This window comes from Protopterus annectens, chromosome 7.part0 (genome assembly GCF_019279795.1).
Source record: "Protopterus annectens isolate FY-2018-M chromosome 7.part0, PAN1.0, whole genome shotgun sequence".
Classification (NCBI taxonomy): Eukaryota; Metazoa; Chordata; order Ceratodontiformes; family Protopteridae; genus Protopterus; species Protopterus annectens.
Genome location: NC_056739.1, coordinates 88739583 through 88749253, shown reverse-complemented (window position 1 = coordinate 88749253; position 9671 = coordinate 88739583). Strand labels below are relative to the sequence as shown.

The 9671-nt window shown below is 40.4% G+C and overlaps 1 protein-coding gene across 1 annotated transcript in view; it reads left to right on the top strand.

The window, feature by feature from the left end:
- SYT2 (synaptotagmin 2) overlaps positions 1-9671 on the top strand; it is a 1145572-nt gene that overhangs the window by 232138 nt on the left and 903763 nt on the right. The gene's annotated exons all lie outside the window — the stretch shown is intronic.

Sequence of the window (9671 nt, the reverse complement as noted above, 5' to 3'; positions counted from 1 at the left end):
AGATTGCACTACAGTGCAGAAGTGGAAATCTTTCCATTCTGCACTGTAGAGACATGCTGGTTCCCTGTGGTCGACATTTCAAATGTTGATCATGTGGTCTCGGCCATATGAATGTCGACATTTTGGAATGTCGACCATTAGAAGGGGATCCGTAGGGTCAAATCATTCACAGAAGTGAGTGACATTTCTGTGTTATATGTACTAATTCTCTTCCAGGAGGGAGTCTGGTGGAAGCTGAATTATTTAACAAAAATTGCCTACTTACAAGCCGGGGGGATCTGTTTGTACGGTTACATCATTCACAGAAGTGACATCAACACTAGTGCCTGCTCACTTGTTACTGTTAGTGCACAAGTACACTTGTTAGTTTCACTGCGCACACATGGGGAGCAGAAAATTATGGTGTAGTCCTTTATTTTGGGGGACAACATGCTGAGAGCAGGGCTGTCACCATTCTGTTATTGAGGGTCCCTTGCACTGACTGCTTGCAGTGTGTGTCGGGAGCTGCTTTGTCTAATGCTGTCACAGACTACAGGAAGCAGCTCTCAGACTTGTCAAGGTATCTTTGAGAAAAGGAAACATGATCTGCTGACATGAGGCAGAACATTGCCACACTTCAGATTACGTCTGGAACACTGTAGTTACGGTTTCATTCCTGAGTGATAAGCCAAATAACTTTGGATACAAATGATAATACAGACCAAATCAGTCTGGGCAGTCAGATGCAGATACCAAAAGCTATTCACCATTCACACTCTTACTAATTAATGAATGAGTAAATAAATAAATAAATGACTCACAACTTTTAAATGTGAGTAAATAAAAATATCTACTTAAAAGGAAACTGGATAGCACAGTCAAAGAGCTAAATATGCAGAGAAATATATTAGTACACAGAAAGAAGTAGTAACTTTGACTAGATTTGATGCTTAAAAATAATTTGTCTAGTCATTAGAAACGTTCTTAGTTATATCTAACTGGAGGAATTACTAAGCCTTATCAACAGTATTTGAATTTTCAAAACATAACAGGAAGAGACACAAATGCAGAGGTAAACTCATTGATATGGAATAGCAATCTGGTCCTCGACAACTTTCACAGCAAACAATAAAATAATGCCTACTAATTCAACAGTCTCTGAAGAGTCATTCCATCTGACCTGCAAATGGTGTCTGTGAATCACAGAGCATGGTACTTTCTAGAAACTTTCCATAAGGTAATGTCTTGGATAAAGCAGTTTGATTCTGTTTTAATTGTTTTGTTTTTCTCCTTTTGATTAACAACCTGCTCGCAGGAACAAAAGTTGAAGTTAGTTACAGATTCAGAGTAAGCAGTTACCTATTCAACACAGCTGCCCTTATCCCATAGAGAAATTCACAGTGTTTTTCATTTTATACAGTATGGCTAAGGACTGCAACATAGACATTATTTAATGCATTTTTCTACATATAACGTGTTCCTTTTCTATTTTAAATTCACAAATCAATTATATAAGGTTGTTCTAGTAGGGATCACTGTGACAGAACCATGAACAGAAGGGTTAAAAAGTTAACCTGAAACACTTTTGTAAATCGGTGAACCCCCCCCCCCCCCAAAAAAAAAAGCATCAGAAAAGCCAGAAAATAATGCCTGGAACAAAGAAGCATGACAAGTTAACTGCAAGCAAGTCTGCAGGAGGCAAGCCCCCCCTTGTACTCTGTTATGGGGGGCAAGCACCCCCCCACCCCACAAACTTTACACACACACACACACACACATACACACATATATAAATATATATATATATATATATATATATATATATACACACACACACACACACACACACACACACACACACACACACACACACACACACACACACATCATCTCCATGATTGTACTAACTCTGAAAAAAGAAATCTCACAAAAGAAGGGAAAATGCTGCCAGTGCACACTAAGAAATTGTACCTGCAATTATTTCCTATGAAAAGTAGCAATCAAAGTTATATTCCTCTGTGTCTTTGGCTTAGGGCAACTGACACTTGAGGAATTACAGCTTAACCACCTGTGGAGGAGCCTTAAAAGAAAATGCAGGGCTAGAATGGAAAACAGATTATTTTGGAGTGAACTTATATCATGGGTGACAGGTGCCTAATGGGCTACAGCACCTCCAAATTTTAAAAACAAAATTAATTCTTTAACCTTTTTATTGATTTTCTTTTTTTAATTTTGTAGTTAAAACTCTATCTCAAGCACAACAAAATAGCAGAATGTACATTAGTGTGTGTGTGTGTGTGTGTGTGTGTGTGTGTGTGTGTGTGTGTGTGTGTGTATATGAATGCTGTATGAGTCCTGTGGGAGAGAAAAAACAACGTGCATGACATTGCTAGGCTGTTTTGTAATTCAGCTCAGCTAATAGATGGCTCCCACACTGTTGAAACCTTCTTCTAATAGATGGCTCCCACACTGTTGAAACTTTCTTCTACCACAGTGATTATTTCAGAAGCTGTGCTGTTATGGGAAGCAATTCTGCTGTAGGATGTAGCAGCCAGGGATGTGATGATTATTATTGGTTGTTCAACTTGGAAGCATGTGTGACCAACCGATCTCTAGTTTATGTGACCTGCATTAGCATCCATGATTGTTTTGGTAGGTATGCATTGTTATAATTGTACTGTGTTTTTTGGACTGAGATGACAATTTCTAAAACCAGCAGAAATGAGAATATGAGAATAGTGTTTATATCAGTGACCACAACAGTCAGTACACTGCAGGCAAGACAGCGTGTGTCTTAATATTTTATCGCTGTGATGGGACTTGAACAGTCAGGCTACATTTTATGGCAAATGTCTTGTTAAACTAATGCATTCTGGAGAGCTAGTAACACTGGAATGGGGCAGTAAACATTTCTGATTATGGAAGAGGGAAAGCTTTTTCTTAAATTCATTTACTTAATTTTTTTTATGTGCAAAACACTAAATGTGATTGTACTTCTTTATTTTACACTTGGTAGATGAAAGCACTGGGTATCTTACTTATTTAATGCATGGTTACTCTGTGTAATAAATTAATTTATAAGACATTCTGAATTTCCCTTCATGTTTTGCATATATATGTTCTTAATGACACTGAAGTGCAATTCAACACAAAAACTATTAATGAGTGGCTAGGGTGCACATACAGTCTTCTATTGCCCGGTACAACAATCCTCAGTTTTCTCTCTTCGTCTTTGAATGCCCCTGACATAGTCATTGTTTGTTGTGCCATTCTGAGTTCCTGATCCTACAGTTTTAAGATTTATTTTATATATGTGATGACTGGAGGAGTGCAACCCCCCCTGGTGGTGTAATTATCATGGTAAGCATGATGGAACTGGCCCTCCTTGAAATGGGAGGCAAGGCCTATGGGTGGGTACTGGCAGGCTAGAAATGGCTTCAAGGCTCAGTTACCTTGTAACTCTTATGATCTCAAAATCACAATGAATGGAAACATATTCTTTGTCTTGATTTGGAACAAAGGGAAGTGCAGCTTAGATGCAGAATGAAGAAAAACTTAAGACTACAGCAGCAGTATCTTCTTCTGCATCAAAGAATGGACAATTGCATTCTGACTACTGTGAAGAAAGAGTGGTAGAGGGGGTGCTGAACTCCACTATAAGGGAATCAAGCTTAGGTATAGAGCGAAAGCTGTGATCTAACTATGCAGTTATGAAAAGACACAAAGAGCAGCAGGTATACTAAGCTTTAAAAGTAACCTGTACCTGCTATTCTACAGGTATTGGGTATTCATTTCTGAATCCATTGTATCTGGGGGTCATGGCACATACTCCATGTATATAACATGCACAAGTCACCATGGCTGCAGTGCACCTCTGCATAGTGTCTGTATTCTGGTCTATACAGACTATATATAGTCTATATACAGTCTATCCTGTCTATACAGGTTGTATTCTGGTGCATGGTGAAGCAGAAATCACTATACATAACATTGTGAGTTGTGTAATGAATGCAGTGCAAACACTAGCTGTATGACACTCTATTCCAGTACCACAGACTGCCAATATGAAGCTTCTCACATCACAGCAAGGAGCACTGAAAAATATGAAACAAGGTGATAAATGACTGGTCACACATGACCATATAGTTTCATAGGTTCATAGGTGACTACTCGGCTAATGGCACAAGAGCCTTCACAAGCCTAGCCAATAATACCCAGGATATGACACTATTATACCTAAATTCCCCAGGTAACAGATGGGGTAGTATCAGAGTAGGAGCAGTCTAGCAGTGTACTTGTCCTTTACGAACACTGAGACACCTCCTCCATTTCTTTTATCCAGAGTTCAGGAGGATCCAATGTATAACATGCACTGTAGCCTTTGAGAGCCAAGATGCTGCTCATGGTTCTGAACCATGTTTCCGTGACTGCACATATGTCTGTGTTCTCTAGAGTGACGAGTGCTTCCAGGGTGTGTAGTTGTTTTATTTACTCTCGTAGCATTGAGCTGTAGTACCTTTAGGTGGTCATGAGTGATTTTTGTTATGTTGGAGGGTTTAACAACTTAGCATGGCCTAAAAAAGGCACTATGGTGATAGATAAAGTTTTTGCCAGTATCCAGAAGCCAGGTGTTGAGTGCAAACCATCTCTGTCAAAGCATTGTGGTTTGTTAATCATATCTCCAAAGGCTGACAGATATTGGACTCCCTTGTTGTAACACTGCAAACTAAGTCAATTGTTGAAGTCAATCATTTTTTGCTTGTATGGTGGCATCAACATTAGTGAAGGCAGGGTGTTACTCAAGGCCAGATTCTCACCTGGGACACATATTCAGAGAGCTTTGTTGTGTCTCTCTTCATATAATCCATTGAGATACATCTTAGGTCATTTAAACTCACATGGGCTATGACTGTGTCACACTGGTATTTGTGGTGTAAAGACCTAAATGTATTGGTGATCTGTCAGATCCTGGCTCCAGGTAGACATCTCACTATAAACTTCTTCTTAACAGCCTGGTAAGGGGGACATCAGTATGTCTTGCAATGGAATCCCCAACAACTAGAATGTTAGGTTGTGCGTTATGTTGCCCTATGGGCTTGGAAGCGGGGCTACTATGGTTTTAAGATTTATGTATTGTGGGAGTTGCTGTCTTTTTTGAGTGTGTGCAGGGCCAATGAGAAATACTTTTAGGAGGTCTTGGAGGTTTGAGTAGATTACATGTCAGTACCTCCACATATGTGGATCTATGTGTTTGTTTCTTAGTGTTAGAAGTGAGTGTTTTGGGTGTAACACTGACAATCTGGTTTGCATTTTTGTGTGTGCATGTGAGGGCTTTACCTCCAATGGCATTGCATATCTACATGTCTCACATACTATGTTTGTTCTAAAATTAAGTAGTTGTCAGTGAACATAAGTCAGTTACTACACTGCCTCAGGATGCCCATATCCACCAGGCCACAAACACAGACAACAGGAAAGCATCTATCCATGATACCAAATCCTAAGTAGATGAAAAGGAGTTGGGGGAAATCACTTAAAAGTCTATGTAACAGTGTTTAGTAGTATACTATAGGATGACCTACAGTGGTGCTGCCCTCTGCAGAAACTGGCAGCTCTTTGAGCTGCTATAAACATTGGGTGACTATGGAGGATATTTCCTATGGAGGGTTTTAAACTGACATTTGTGTATATACAAGGCATGGGTAATCATGTTTTCTCTTCACTTTTATACCAGCAGGATGAAAGATGTTTACATAGTTAAACCCCCAGGTCAATCAGATAAACACACAATAAGCCTTCCACCAGCAGTTCTCAACTCGGATGGGTTAAATCAGCTGTCTGCTCCCACTGGAGTGTAGAATAAAACCCTCTTAATATAAAACCAACTGGTTTTGAGCTCAAGTGCAAGTAAAAAATGCATTACAACAAAAGACAGAGCTCTTGCAGCATCGGGAATCCTTGGAAATAAGTTCACAAACCCTGAGAAATGTTCCCAAATACAGTAAAATGTGCACAAATGTATGAAAACTACTATAGACACAGCAGGCTGAAAGACTTTTACACAGTTAAGGCCTTTGGCCAATCAGATAGACACACAATAAATCTTCCACCAGCAGTTCCAAACTTGGATAGGTTGAATCAGCCCTCTGCTCCCACCACAGTGCAGACTAAAATCCTGTCAATGTAAAATGAACTGGTGTTGATCTCAAGTGCAGTAACAAATGCTTTACAATAAAAGGCAGAACACCTGCAGTACCAGGAATCCTTTGGAGCCCTGAGAAATGTTCCCAAATGCAGAAAAATGTGCACAAATGTAGGAAAACTTCTACAAACACAGATAAACTTTGCAAAATTTAGAAATATTTTGGCAAACTCAGAACTGCTTTTGCAGTATCAGAGGAGGTTAGGGAATATCAGTATGCTGTTAAAACAACCTAAGATCAGTACAGCAACAAAGAGATGGTGTTTCTTTAACAAGTGCAGGCTGAAAAGCAGTGATAAATTCATAGGTTCATAGGTTCATACTAGGCTATCTGCCCGAGGGCATTTATAAGCCTAGCCCATAGTTTTGTGGCTTACGCCACCCCTTTAGTTTGGAGAAACTATGCCCATTATTTTACTGTGCCTCTGTCGAGCAGTGACACTGAGGTAACCCCTGGGGTGTATCTGCGGTCTCCCATCCATTGGTCAAGATTCCTCTTGAACAAGGCCAGCGAGGTGCTCTGCCTCACATAAACCGGGATTTTGTTCCATAGCATAGGGAGTCTTTGGGTGATGAATCTATCCCTCCAGCACGTCCTATTAATAACCGTGTCGAGGTTTAAGTCTCCCGCCCTTGTGGGTCTGTGGGATCTAGATTTTTTGAGATGAAGCATGTTCATCAAATCTGGGTTTGACATGGCCTTGTATGTCAGGCATAGGTCACCTCTGAGCAAGCGGTAAGCAACTGAATATAGCTGGAGTTCTTTCAGTCGGGCAGCATAAGACAGATTTTTGAGACCCTTTATCCTTTTGGTGAGGAACTTTTGTGGCCTCTCCAGCTGCTGCAAGTGTCGGGTCAGATACATTCCGAATGGGGCATTGTACTCGATCATTGGTCTGATGAGTGATGAGTATAGGGAGACTATGACTTCCCTTAATCTAGATGTGAATCCCTTCATGATAAGGTGGGCAATGTAGAAGGTCTTCCTAACTACTTTAGCAATATGAGTGTTGAATGAAAGGCTACTGTCAACCTGGGTTCCCAGGTCCCTGATAACTTCTTCTGTGATCAGGGGATTGCCACCTATATGGTAGCTAGGGGTAACCTTATTTTTCCCGAAGGGTATGACTATGCATTTCTTGGCATTTAACTTTAGGCCATGGCTCTGGCACCAGCTATCCATTTCTGTGAGACCCTTCTGAAGGATATCTGTGTCGGATGTGTTTTCAACTACGGCGCCCAGTTTGCAGTCATCTGCAAACTTTGTCAGCCATAACCCTCCTGTGTTTGCTTGTACTTCAGAAAAGTAGATGCCAAACAAGAGTGGGCCCAGAACTGAGCCCTGTGGGACACCACTTGTGACAGGCTTTGAGTCTGACATGGCGCCAGCAACTCTGACCCTGTGGGTTCTGTCACTCAGCCAGTTTGCAACCCATCTTGTAATGTATGGGTTTACATTTAAGTTGATGAGTTTTTCAATGATACCCGAGTGGGGTATTGTATCGAAATCCTTCGCCAGGTCTAGGTAGGCTGTATGGACTGCCTTACCCTCGTCAATGGCCTTGGTGACTGTTTCAAAAAAGTCAACCAAGTTTAAAAGACATGATCTGCCTTTGACAAAGCCAAACTGGGTTGGATCCAAAGTCTGCAAATTCCTTATGTCTTTATTTATGAGATCCATTATGATCCTCTCCATGGCTTTGCAGATAAGGCTTGTCAAGCTAATGGGACGGTAATTTCCAGGGTCGGTGGAGGCACCGCCTTTGTGGAGTGGGACCACAGTCACTGTGCACCACTCCCTGGGTACGTATCCGGAGGTGAGACTAAGATTAAACAGCTGTCCTAACTGTGGGTTTAATTCCTCGTTGAGTTCATGGAGCACACAGCCGGGGACACCATCAGGTCCCATGGATGCTGTGTTCTTAGCCTTGGAGAGAGCAGTTCTCACCTGGGCGTTAGAGATGTTTGGGGGGCTACAATCATTTGGTATAGATATCTCTCCTTTAGGGGGGGGGGAGAAGTTTGCACTGAACCTGTAAGCCAGTTATTTTGTCAAACAAATCAATAAATGCAGCACAGAACTGTTAAATAGCACTGAGACAGAGTAATTGCAAAAAAAAATACTTATTATCAGCTTTGTATGTATGGATGGCGTTGGTAACCTGGTTCATGTTGTTTAGGTATTTATGTATTTATTTTTGTCTGTTTCACTTATTCATTTGATAAATGAGTGGGTGAACTGGTCAACAGACTCTTTCAGTGACAAACCAGGCCAAATGGCAAAATGAATAGCTCAAAAAGTGCAGTTATGTGTGAAAAGTAAAGATGGGTATTTCAAAGATTAGAGCTTACATATCTGATGTCACTTTGTCAAACTACTGGTGCGAGATGGGTAATTAGCATACATTCTTGAGAACCAGATGATGTTAATGTATTAAAACTGTAAGCATGGTTAAGTCGGACTTTGCCCTCATGTAACCCCACCTATTCCAATTAGCTCCACCCATTCTAGTGCTTCACATACCCCTATCTTTCTTTGAGTTCAGCAGCCACCAGCTGACTCTGACTTCGAAGTTTGGAATTTCTAAATGAGCAATGATCATAAATATGGTTTGCATGCACTCTTTTTAAGAGTGAATGGTCACAAATGGATTCCATTTTATCCCTGGGACAGTTCTGCTTCACAAACAACTATGTCTATTGGTTTGGATTTATTTATTCAATTATTTGTTTGTTAACTGGCTAAGTGATCTGGTTCTTAGAGACAGGCCCTCCTCAGCCATGACGTGAGTCAGAAGATACTTCAATGATATAAAATAGGAGAAAAGTAAAGGAAATGTTACAGTCAGTTAAATTATCTATAGAGCATATAATTTAAGTACAACCTATTCAAAACATCAAATGGTATATGGAAAGTTAGACAGTTACCATAATTAAGTCACATAAGATGATCCATCACAATAACATGTTTCCGTATTAGACATAGTAGTGACACAGTTAAGTCAACCACTAGCTTCATATCATTGACAGATGTAGGTACATTTGAGGTGTTCTTCTGAATGTAAACGCACTTTGTTCATGTCTGACTTAGATAAATAGGTAAGCTACTACAGCTTGCTATAGCAAGCTATCTAAAAGCCATCTTTCTTAGAGATGGTGTGAATGTAGGTCACTTCAGTTTAAGGTTGCCCTGATCTACAGACTGCATGGGGCAATAGTGCAGATCGTTTGACAGTGTTTGACAAAGAGGTGTTTAATATTCTAAATGCAGCCGTTTAAAAGATAGCACATTTAATAGGAGAGCAGCTCTAGCTAAGGATGGAAACCAGTGTGCTGTTTGGACAGCTGGTGATGTCACTTCTTGTTATCAGACTAGGCGGTGACAATGACAAATCTTACTTAACTCAATTTGGAGTACATTGTTACTACTGTCAAAGTGTAAGGCAGGATGTGAGTCTAGCTCTGAATACACTCATACCTGCTGCTTTCC